This window comes from Taurulus bubalis (genome assembly GCF_910589615.1).
Source record: "Taurulus bubalis genome assembly, chromosome: 8".
Taxonomy (NCBI): Eukaryota; Metazoa; Chordata; class Actinopteri; order Perciformes; family Cottidae; genus Taurulus; species Taurulus bubalis.
The window spans coordinates 15,577,256-15,590,679 of NC_136596.1; positions in this window are offsets into that span (position 1 = coordinate 15,577,256).

The following is a 13,424-nucleotide window of genomic DNA, read 5'->3' on the forward strand; positions in this document are numbered from 1 at the left end:
CACCAGGTGTCGGTCTGGGGTCAAAGGAGACTTGGTGGGGTTTCCTTTTGGCTCGGTCAGTCAGGGTCTACCTTGTGATCACTAGAGTATGCTGTGGTTATCTACAAGTAAAATGTAATGATAAGACAAGAACACTGTTTAACCTTCAAAAAAATGTCATCAAAAATATTATCTCATGCTTTGGTCTACATATTGTTCCATGTTCTACTGTAGTTCCCATAGAAGGCCAAGCAGTCTTACAGTAGTCTTACAGTAGTCCATAAAATACATTAAACCACGCACTGTACATCAAGCTATACCAAACTACCAACACTGTGAATATATATATTTATATATATATATATATATATTGAAAAGAAAGCCTGTAAAATGTAATAAAGAGAACATCCATCCGCATTAAATTGAATAACTAAATCAGGTATAAGCTTGCATAAAACACATGCGACATAACCTGCAGCACACACTGGGTCAGTCTGTACAGTACAGTGGTTTAACATTTACTCTTTAATTTTTCCAGGTCATTATTTCAGTGTTTCTCAGATGAAGGATTGAGAGATGCAGTGCTCAATAGTTACGTTAAACCTTCCCAATCATATCTATTGGTATCTGCAAGGTTGTCATGATATGTCAATTGTTTGTCTGTATCAATGAACAGCCTATGTAGTATCTTTATCAGCATTGTTTCATAATATATGTCACTTATATCAGCAATATTAATCACGCGAATATCGGAAAAGCACAAGCAATCAATCAAGTTTATATGTTTTTAAAGCATGTCTTTGAAACTATAAGACATTTGTTCATTGTTTTTTTGTTTTTTTTACCAACATGTTTTTATTAATTGATTTTACTGCTACGTGTTTCTATGAAAATGTTCAAACAAATAAAACTGGAAGGGGACCAAGGGGAATAAATAATCTCCTCCGTCTGTGCAGAATGTAAGATCTCAGTGGCCTCCTGGATGTGAGACCAGATTAAATATTTCATTCTTTGCATGCATGGAAATAGTCTAAATTGCATGGAGCAGACTAAATGTTAACGGTGACACTAAAACTTTGCTGCCTGAGCTCCCTACTGTAGCAGCAGAGTGCGCTCAGGCTGTATGCGCGTGCGCGCGTGTGTGTGTGCGTGTGTGTGTGTGAGAAGGCTAAGGGCTGGAGGCTGAGAAGGAGAGAGTGGGAGGAGCGGATAGTGCTCCAGTCCAATCACGGCCGCCGGGTAAAGCCTCTCCTATACGCTCTTTCCTCCCTCAGCCCACAGAAAACAGTGAAACCCTCCCATAGAGGTGAGAGCGTAGATGTCATGAGAAAAGCGACCGCACTACCAGAGCGCAACGACCGACGCACCGTGCAACCTCAGCCCGACTTCCTTCGCCCCGGTCTGGGATGCTTTTAGCGCAGAGACGCCTCCACTCAGGGCAGCCCGTGGACGTCGACGCAGATCATCAACACTCTTTTCGTTGTTGTTGTCATTTTTAACCGAGGATCTTCCCCCCGCATCCCCCCATCCCTCCCGTTTCAAGTGTTTATGTTTGTTTCTTCATGACTGCTGTTTTGGGAAGCGAGCCTCAGCACCAGCTCCAGCACCGCCAACACCATGCGAGGTAAGACCATACCACTGCTCCAAACACCGCCGCGTTTCCCCCAAAGCTTCATCCCGCTAAACACACACACGTGCACACACGCGTATTGCACGGGCAGGGTTTATCCCACTTTTGGCCTTAAAAGTTTATTCTGGGAGTTTTCAGCAGCGAAGCGGTTTTGTCACTGTTTCACCTGCGAGCGGAGAGAGTGTGGCTGCATGTCTCAGCACCTTACCCTGTACATGTAAACATCTATTTGGGGACTCTGCGTGTGTTTTGTGTACGTGTGCGTGTGTGCGTGTGTGTGTGTGTGTGCGCGTGTGTGCGTGTGTGTATGTTGCGCCATTGGAGTCTGTGATTGCAAATTAAAAGTGCCGCATGATGTTTGATTAAAGCTTTAATAGTTTTAGCTCCCAAGCCAACGGAACCTGCGGATAGGTTGCCCCCAGGTCAGAGCAGGTGTTGGGCAAAGAAAGACAACTTTATCTCGTTATCTTCCGGGGATAAACTTTATTGGAGACTTTTCTTGCGCTCCACTAACCCATTTCCGTAACGTTCTGCACCACGCCGGGGATGTTGAAATTAAACGTCAATGTCGTCCTGCGCGCACACGCACTCTCTCCCTCTCTCTCTCTCTCTCTCTCTCTCTCTCTCTCTTTCTCTCTCTCTCTCTCTCTCTCTCTCTATCAACACGCACACGCACACACACATAGGGTAACATAACTATTTCCACTCTCACTAAGCCTTTCCTTGGAGTTATATTTAAATTCCCTATAAATCAGGAAAATGCGTGTATTCGTTTCTCCTCAATCGGTATTTGCAGTTTATCGGTCGCTTTATGAATGCTTTAATATTTCAGCTGATTATTATCAGCTGAGTGTGTTTGGATTTGTTTTTAAATACTGCTCTTAGCCTAGTGCAATTATCGCTGACGCAGAGTTGCAACACTCGTTCAGCTGGATGTTTTAAATATAAGAAACAATCAAACTCATTTAAACTTAGAGTGTTGCGACATCAAGTTGGAGAAGGAAGAGAAAAAAAATCAGAGTGTCAAATGAATATACAGTTTGCATCTTCTTAAAAATAAAACACATACTTATACTGACTTTCTACATTGGACAATGGCCATATTGTAATCAGATGTCTAGTTTTGTAGTAATATTATCAGACTATACATATGTGGCCAGTATTATTATTTAACAGATTGTTATGTCATTATTAATTACATGTCTATGAATTTGATGAACTACAAATACAATTGTATGGATTCAACCCAATTTTAATCCAGTATTTACAAACATAAATGTTCAAACATATATCTAAAACTATCCATCTATTCATCCATCTATCCATCTGTTTCCTGATGCTTTTTGTGTTTGAATGTCATATCGAGCTTCTTGCCATCACAGCTTCAGGCCATCAAACCTCGGGCAACAAAAACATGAGAAGGCCAAACACCTCCCATCTCTCTCTCTCTTTTTCTTGTTCTCTCTTATCCCATGGAAAACTCCTCTGTCATGCACCTTGTATTTTAACCACATTTTAATGGGCCTCGCGACCACTCTCGTGCATGGGAAGCTTTGGGGGGTATACCGAAAGCTCCTGCTTTCACTTTATAGCAGTGGTTGGCAGAAGAGGCCCCTGAAGCGTCTCTCTCACCCCTCTTTCTCCATGTCTCTCTCTCGTTCTCCCTCTCTCTCTCCATCTTCCTCTCTCCCTCTGCACGCCCCAAAGGGTTTTGTCAGATAGAATTAAATCAGTGTGGGCCGTGCGGCCCCCACTCTCAACCTGTGTGTGTGTGTGTGTGTGTGTGTGTGTGTGTGTGTGTGTGTGTGTGTGTGTGTGTGTGTGTGCGCGTGTGTGTGCGTGTGTGTGCGTGCGTGCGTGTGTGTGTGTGTGTGTGTGTGTGTGTGTGTGGAGTCTCGGCTGCCCTTACACAGAAATGTGCTCACAACCACAAGGTTCTAAAAAATAGAGGCCCCTCATGAGCCGTGGTAATTATCATTTAACAATAGCCACAACTCCTGAAGCCCTGACCGAAGATGATGTCACCCCATCGCCTGACCAGGAAATAGTGAAATTACACAGATTAATATCATCAGGACCTTTTCAAAATCTCAGAAAATGGCCTATTATATTTTTTTCATTATGGCTCAGTGTTGTGTAGGATTTTATTAACAAGGTAATTACTTCTGTATTTCCAATGGCAACATGATGATGTTGTGAACAGTGTTTCTCTAAAAAAATAAAGAAGTTCCGTGATGAATTTACATCAGTAACTGTGACATTGTTTTTTGAGTGGCAAAAAGGTTTTTGACAGTAAAGTTTAATTTTTGGGATATTATCTAATTCTAGAATTGGGCCTGTATATATGTATTTAAAAAATGGACAACAAATAAAAAGTATTCGGCACTATTTTGATTTGAATTGATAATAATTGCAGTGATCATTGCATTTAAATGTTAGAAGTCATATACTTCCAGAAATAAAACACAACATCATCAACTTCCTCCAACTAAATGTTTTAATTTAGTTACAATCATTATAAGCAACCTCTTCTGTTCCCACTTAGAGGGATTTGAACATTTATCACAAACATAAATTGGCTTTATAGACATTAATCCTGCACGTCGTTGTCTAGTTTCCTTACATTTGTCCCCTTTAACCTTTGTATTACTGGTAGAAGTCTAAGAGCTTATACACCACATAGAAGGGCCCGGGTCAGACAGGTCCAAGAGTTCAGCGATGGAGGGAGCAACAGGGAAGGAGGGTTCACAGCACCATTTGATGTCCTCTGTTAGCAGTATGTGTCAATCAATCACAATCTCCCATGCTCCTTCACCATGGAAAAAGATAGGATGACAGAAAATGGGAGAGTGTGAGAGAGCAAGAAACCAGTAAGGCGTTGAAGCAGTGTCAAAAAAAGAGCACAGAAAAATGTTAGGCTACAATCTACAGCAACGGTGACAACATCAGTGGTTATTCCAATTTCAACGTCATTCATATTACCTCGCAAGATGGTATGTGCTCTCATACAAACACAGAAAGCACTAAAAATACATGAACGCACACACAAACAGCTGCAATACTACGCATGACGGCCTCATGCCAATAGAATTAATCCAATCCTGCTTTGGAGGCTTGTGTTAGCATTGATTTGTCGGATTCTAAAGCATCCCGGGATCAATTTTTAGTCGAAGCCAACGGAAGTAGTCTGTTTAGATAAATCTATGGCACGTACATACATGTATGCAACTTTTAGATTTAGATCCACAAGCAGAAATTCTAAAAATATGTACTACTTATTTTATTATTTGTTTGTTCCTATAATTTTGTAATATATATGAAATCAGTCAATGTTGCATAAGATATTGGTACTGTAAGACCCGTATTTAGCGTTTACAAGTGAACATTGAACAAGTGCTTTATAACGCACCATAAATGTAGATGTAGTTGTGTTTATTCATGTTTGTGTCAGCAACTATAACTCCTCCTGTGGGCACCCATACGTGTATGCTGGTTTATAAACAGAAAATTAATGACAAGATAGTAAAACACAGTCGTAATAAAATAAAATGTGTTGACATAGGAGAAGTTAGAATTGTTTACAATTACTACACATTAATAAACACAAAACATACTTTGCATCTACTCACAACAACATTGCAGTACATTATAAACCATTACTTACATGTTTCTATAGTGCTTAAAAATGCTACAAAGGGGGGTTAAGAAAACAAAGAGAGAAAGATTTAACAGCGAGTCTATATTAAACACCTGTGTTACCAGAAGTTGGTACAAATAGCAACAACAATGAACAACTATACCAAATAGAAACTTGCATACTTTGTAGTGACTGACAAGGGAGCCTATTTGGAAACCAGCAGCACCATCCTCAGTCAGAAACAGCAGGTTGGCGCACAGCTTGTGTCACCAAATCACTGTTTTCCATTGTTGCCATGAAATCACTTATTGTGCACATCATGTCAGCACCTGGTCTGAGTGAATCTCCGGTTTGCAGCGTTATCTGGGTCTGTGTAGTGTGTTGTCGAGCTCGGTGTTGTTGATTGTGTTGTTTATTGTGCGTTTGTGCTGACTAATGGCACAGTGTTATGTAAGAAGAGAGGAGAGATTACCCCAAGCCCATGCAGGCCACACTGTTAATCCCTCAACACAGCCACTGACTGACTGAGGTACCGGCAGAGTACTGTTGCAATAAACGCAAGCTTACATTCAGGACTCACTTCCCTCTCACTGTCTTTTCACTTGTTTTGATTTACCCACAGTCTACGCCTCACCTAGTGTGTCTGCCTGACCTTTTTTTAAGCCGTCTACCAAAACCATTGCAGCATGCTGTGTGTGTGTGGCCTGAATAGCACTTCTGTGGTCCCACTGAGCCGCTATCATAGCTCGTGTTTGTTTAGCATGTGCTCAGCGTGCGCTCCATGTTGGTTTTATCCCTTTGCGGCTGTCTGGTGGAGTCTAGGCGAACAGTTTTTCTCCTCAGTCAATTCTCTCTCTCTCTCTCTTATTTTTAATCTTTATACACACAAAGCGTGGGCTATACGGCACGCTTCGGTTTGTGTCTCCACTTTATCTTAGCCAGGAGGGATTTCAGCCTGAACCACTCCTAAACTCTAAATCTGCCTTGAAGTCATAGAGTCCTCTGACAGCTCCTTCTGTTTTGTCAGTTTTACTCATCCATGAAGCCAGCATGTCTCAATGGAGGCACAATGATATTCAATATTCACATTTTCCTTCGATTTGCATTGAAGTAAAAAAACGGGGGAAGAGAGTGACTGCGCTTGTTAAGAGCAACCGAGTAATATATGAACAGAGGGACCATAGATATCATTGGATGGGTAGCTTTTATGAAGAAAAAGAAATGTATATGCTCGTATCAAGGACACTTGAGCAAGAATTGAGTTTTGCTTCCTCACAATCAGTCAGAGATATACAGCGTGCAATGTCTGATAGTCCAAAGTCAGAGAGCATGTTCACCTGCGCTTCTCTGTTTAGAAGAACCATGTAGAGCATCTACTATTGGATTAATGCATGAGTAAATAGCATTTTGGCAGCAGGAAAATTGTAATCGGAAAATCATTTAGTGAATTTATTCATTTCGAATTTAGTGTGAATTAAAATATGTCCTTTTCTCGACTGCTCTACATCTACTTTGAAAAGGTTGGGAAATATTTAGGAATCTATGAGTTGAATGAAGTTGTTTAAAAAGAGTAATACAATGCTGGCGATGAAGAGAAAGTTGAGAAGGGAGAATGTGAATGAGTGAATGAGTGAAATAAGAAAAGAGAGAGCAAGTAAGAGACAGACTAAAGAGTTATATAATAGTGTAATCGTGCATGTGTGTGCTTGAGCAAGAGTGTGTGTGTGTATGTGCAAAAGTAAAGAAAAGCAGGGTAGACGGTGGATAAAACAGTAGATTGTGTTTACTTTCATGCGCATTGACAAACACACACACACACACACACAAATGAAGATACAGACTGCCCTGTCCTCACGATACACTTGCAAACTAGCCCTTAGCAATGAATAACGCCAGCACCCATAATAGTAGCGTCCAAAGTCCACACTTGCAAACTACCTACGAGACTTTAGCTAACACTCAAAGCAGATTAGTCCATATACTGTAGGTTTGTGTCAGTGTAACATTCAAATATCTTATTTATACATATACATATAGATTCAATTATCATTTATAGGTTAAGAAACCTATTTCTTAAGTGGAAACGCAGTCTTGAAGTTTAAAACAGCTGTTTTTTTATTTCCTTACTCAAACAACATGGATTACTTGTAAATACCGTATTGCTATGACTGGGACTACTTTTGCATGAAAAAGCAGCATTTGTCTCCCAATAGTTACAAAGAAGAAGACTCAAAAAGAAAGACAACATTATCGACTTGAAATGTCCAGACCATGTGGCTGAATGTGTATACTCTGTGAAGGTGTTCAGTGTTGGCAGGTGCATAGCACGCACTAGCAACAATAAGCCTATAATATGACTTAACCTACTGCGGCATCTTTTCTTAATGACAAAGATTAGCCTGTTTTAGTGCTTGTAATCTCATTGAAGAGACTCTTATTAGGTCTATCTTCTTTCTCTCTCTCCGTCCAAATCCTGAGTAACCATGAGTTTGTGCGTGTGTGTGTGTGTGTGTTCAATGGTGTGTCCTGTGGCTGTTGATGTGAGGTCTCCTGTCATTCACAAAGAGAATGTGATTATGAAACCAAGACTGCTGCTTTCGCTCTCTCGACTCAGATTTAATGTTCATAACGCATTCTGTTAAATCATCCCACTGGGGGTGGAGGGAAGAGAGAGAGAGAGAGAGAGAGAAAGAGAGAGAGAGAGAGAGAGAGAGAGAGAGAGAGAGAGAGAGAGAGAGAGAGAGAGAGAAGGTGAAGAGCAGAGCAGGCTGGGCAAAGCAGAGCCGAGCTGTGTGATAGTCTTTGTGATCAATTTGCCTCTGTGAGAGATGCCCCTGGGGCCACTTTGGGGAGAACCTTGTTAGGCTGAGTTAAATTGTTGCCCGAGGCGAGCTATTAGCAGCCATCCCTGAGAGAGGACACACACATAGACTCACACACATGCGTGCTCACACAGTTGCTTAAACAGACGCACTGAAAAGCACACATTCCAACCTTTTTTAACAGTAACTCATTCATATGTTCTCGTTCAAACTGATAGTTTCACATTATCGTATAAATATAAACATAATAGATATCAACATATTTTGGTCAAGGATGAGCAAATCTCAACTTGTGTGCTCTATACAAAGTTGAATCTATTAGAATACATGTTATATTATTTGTTGATCACATGTCTAGCTAAGCTAAGTAACTAGTAACTACTACTAACTGTGGCTTTCAGATAAATGTAGTGAGGTTATACAACATTTCCTCTGAAATGTACGAGAGTAGAAGAAATAAGTAGCACAAATTGAAGTACTTAAAAGTTGACTTCATCACTTTCTACCACTGCACACACACACGTCTATACATTATGAATATGTACTTTCTCACAAACAATTTCAACATCATCCAGTCAGATTGGAAAGGAAATAGTTTTGATACATTTACACAGAGACAGTTTCCATTTTTCTCTCAGTGATTTCATTCAGTCAGCTATTCATACTAAGAGCCGCTCTCTTCCTTAAAGCTTTGAAATACATTCAACCTCACTCATGTTGATGCTCCTCTTTTATCTGACTGAGAACACACTATCACTATAAGATGCGACACCGAGGACATATTTCTCAACACATTATCAAAGAACTGAAAGCAATTTAGTCCATTCTCTCCATGGATTCCCCCTCTTTCTATCTCTTTCTACACTGGGATGGCCACCTTTCCTCTCCCTTCCCCCTCAAAGACACACACACACACACACACACACACACACACACACACACACTGTCATCTACAATTAGGCTCAAGAGAAAAAACACAGGAGGAGGAGCGAGAGGTTACGGGAGGATGAAGACATGGCCAACAAAACATTATTTTCTCACCTCACGACAGGATCTCAGTCAGTGTGTGTGTGTGTGTGTGTGTGTGTGTGTGTGTGAAAACATATTCTTCTCTGCATCGGGACAAAACATAAACACCACAGCCGCCGCTCTCTGCTTTAACAGCTCAGTGTGCACACATGTCCGCTAAAGGCATGAGAGAGGGGAAAAAAACGTTATATATATATATATAAAACGTTTTTTTTATTTTTATAAGAGAGCTTCAAGCACTCTTTGTGTGTGTTTTGTGCGTGTGTGCATGTCAGTAAGAGCGCCTCAGTATGTGTGCATTCTCATGGTTGATTTCAGGACGGTAATGACCAGATGCAGACCTCTCACACTTGGACTCGTTCCTTCCACTCTGATGCACTTTCTCAGTCCTTAAGGAAAGGTCAAAGGCCGCCAGGGTCCTTCCTACAGGTCATCCAGGGGGCTGGAGTGAGCCTGTGTGTGTGTGTGTGTGTGTGTGTGTGTGTGTGTGTGTGTGTGTGTGTGTGTGTGTGTGTGTACAGTGACCATGAGAGGCAGATCGGAGAATGCAGATGGGCAGACTATGTGTGTGTATGTATATATATGTGTTCAGGCAGGGGTTGGGTTTACCCTGTGGAGTTTTTCCCACGCCTCATCACTTATCCATCTGAGGACACATGCTGCACTGGGTGAGAGACTGTGTGTGTGTATGTGTGTGTGTGTGTGTGTGTGTATATGTGTGTGTGTGTGTGTGTGTGTGTGTGTGTGTGTGTGTGTGTGTGTGTGTGTGTGTGTGTGTGTGTGTGTGTAGGGCGGCAGAGGGGGGCAGCATAGAAATCATACAGTAAAGTCTGCTTTTTCAAAAGCATTTTGCAGTAATATATGCATTCAAGCATGTCTGAATGTGCCTCTGTCTGTCTGAACGTGTCTCTGCGAGTGTGTGTGTGCGTGTGTGTGTGTGTGTGTGTGTGTGTGTGTGTGTGTGTGTGTGTGTGTGTGTGTGTGTGTGTGTGTGTGTGTGTGTGCATGTGAATCGATGCACTGGATGACAGCCAGTGGCCCCCTTCTGTTCCCTCTCAGTGGCGTCCAATCATGCCGCTGCAAAGTATTCTATGAGCAAACCACAGCTGATCCCAGACCTGCTATCTGAGCAATTACCCAGAGTGCTTTGGTGCCACATGGCAGGCTGGACAAGCTCATGCCCTCTGACATACAGCAAGGGGGGAGGGCAAGGGACTGTTTTTCTGACTATTTGTGTGTGTGTGTGTGTGTGTGTGTGTGTGTGTGTGTGTGTGTGTGTGTGTGTGTGTGTGTGTGTGTGTGTGTGTGTGTTGGCAAAGTGTGTGTGTGAGGGGTGGGGGGATGACGATAGACTGATGGGAAAAGCAGAGGTTGGGGGTGGTAGCATGTATGCTCATGCAGCAACAGTGTGACTGTCTTTATTACTCAGTGGACAAAGACATGCATGGCGGTGAGGGATGGTGATGGGGGAGGGGAGATGGGCACGCTGCTTGGTATTATGATTATTACTATAACACACAGAACAGCAGATTGTACAAACAAGAAAAAACGGTACAGGACTGCGTCATCTTTGAGTGAGGGATGATAATCACTGCCATTGAGTTCACTGTTGCTGTTTAGAGTCGCAACTAATTATTTTTTTCATCATCATTTAATCTGCCAATTATTTTCATTAAATATATTCATTAAATGCTCGATAAAATGTCGGAAAATAGTGAACTCCCATTCGATTTTCCCAATGTCCAAGGGACCTCTTCAGTTGACTTGTCCGACCAACAGTCCAAATAAAAAAATAAAAAATCCCAATGACATAAACCAGAGAAAATCAGCAAAGCAAATAAATGATGGAACCAGAGAATGATTGGCAGTTTTGCCTAAATAATTGCTAATTGAAATTTCGCTCATCAACTAATCAATTCAGTATATCCAGTATTCACTATTTGGCAATCGGCTTGTAAGGCGAAGCACCCAAAAATACTTTTTTGCTCAAAACTCAAACTTAAAGCAATGTTTCTTTTCAGAAATCATGACTATTTTCTCTCAACCTGTGAAATATAGTATGTTCTGCCTATTGTAGATGGTATTTCATTACAGAATGTCCTGTTATTGCTACTTATGGTTAGTTGGCATTCAAAATTTGAGAAGCTTGGCTTCTTTTGTTAAATGGGGGAAAAAAATTCAGAATACAAATATTTATATACCTCATGTTTGAGTACCAAAAAAAGTATTGTTTTTGTTTACAAGTATTGGTACAAAAGATAATTGCATATTGAGTTGCAGTGGCCACCAGGGCTCACAAACAATGACATTTATGATATACACTGTCGCAAAGGGAGGTAAAGAGCACATACAGGCAGATGAAAGTGAGCAAAATGCACTTTATTTTATTTATTTTTAAGGAGAGCAGATAGTCCACGACTCTTCAATAATTCAGTTGATGTTTCAGACAGTAAAAACTGACGGGAAAAAAAGAAAAGTGTGACAGCACATACTGCGAGGCCGTTTGAAACCATATGCAGTGGCAGTGTTTCATTGATTTTAATGGGACAGTATGATGTGAAAACATGACAGAAGACACAAGGGAGATAACCCGAGCAGCACTGCTATACGCTATTCCCAGCTGTGTGTGTTAATCCACTCAGCGATCACGCCAACAAAAGTTTTCTCTGTGTTTTTCATCATCGGCAGAGGAAAAAAAACGCTTGTTCCTCTCTAAGCGCTGCAAGGAAGACAGAGTTACGCTGTGAGATGGAAATAGATCATGAAATACAGAAACTGAAATGATTTCCCAGTCACACAGCCACTTACAGCGAGGAGGAACACTCAGAGACAAATGCAAAAGTGGAATGGATGGTGAACAGTGATTGCATATTTCACAGTATATAGACATCTAAGACCAGCGCCGGAGTTGTTCAGATTTAACAAGGAATGGTGGGGAGTAAAGTGTTGATCTCCTTCATTTTCCCAGAAGATATCTAGTTAACAGGCAAGAAGCTATGCATATATTTAATGAAGTGGAGATACCACCCACATTCATCCCCAACAAACCAACCCCTGGGAGTACAGTAGGAGTTGTGCTTGCCTTTCTTAAGTGCCTTACATTGAAAAAAGTTATGGTAGAAAGTGATTTCAACTGTTCCATAAGCTGTGATACTACAGCACCAACCTCCTTTGTGTAACGCCCTGTTATGTTACTGCACGATATTGTGTGTGTTGCTCTGGCTATGTTTCTGTTGTAAAGCCACCCCGCAGGCTGAATAAATGAAACATGCATAGCCAGTCTGCCCATTTTGAAACACACACACATGCACACAAAACACATAAGCTCAACATGAATAGCAGCACCTAGTGGCAATCATTTGCTGTTACATTGTCATTATAAATGGGGAGAACTGCCCTTTAGAAATGTTCATGTGTGTGCCCTTATGCGTTTCAGATGAATTATCATTAAAATATTGGTGCTAGGTTGATGCTTTTTTTTCTGCAGTGCAATGTAGATAATTAGGACTATATTTAGAGAGAGGGCCAGCTCAGGAAATACACATGAGATCCTCACTTCATTAAAAATCAATTATCATAATACACGTGCCAGCACAATACAGCTCTCATGGCCACAATCAGCTACGCACACACACACACACACACACACACACACACACACACACACACATGCACGCACGTCCGCAAACTCTCACTGTAGTGCAATAGATGTAGTGCACACTACAACAATCTTTGTTCTTCGTGAAATTCATCTCTTGTTAGTTCTCTCCATCTTTTTCTCCCTAAAGAGATTGTGCGGGCCTGATCCTCCTCTTAGCTGAGGCGAGGCATCGCCGGCGTTGTAGTCCCTCTCTTACATAATAGCCTCAGGATAACACTCGTGCTCCCGTTTGCAGAGGACGCTGTCAGTCACTCAGCTCAGATTGCGTCAACTCAGGACGGAAAGAAGGCCCTCCCACCCTGTGAAAGAAGCTAACAGCAAAATGATCTCTGAAAAAAAGAAACAAAAGGTTTTGTTTGAAAATGGATGCCCGTCAAGAGAGGTTAGGGGAATGGCTGCATTAGAGACCTTTCTCTGCAAGTGCTACTCTATTTTAGAAGTTCACTTTGTCTATAGCTTTGAAGCTGCAAGATTGCTTCTGTAATGTAAAACCATGAAAACGAACACCCAAAACCCATTATCATACATCCTAACTTCAAAAATAATGAGAACACAGCCTCCTCGAAGCACCCAACAGATAACATGTCTTAATTCTGCCGTAATCCACAGCTAAAGTGTAACAAGGCAGCAAGCATGTATTGTTGACTGGATATGGAAGTGGGAGTC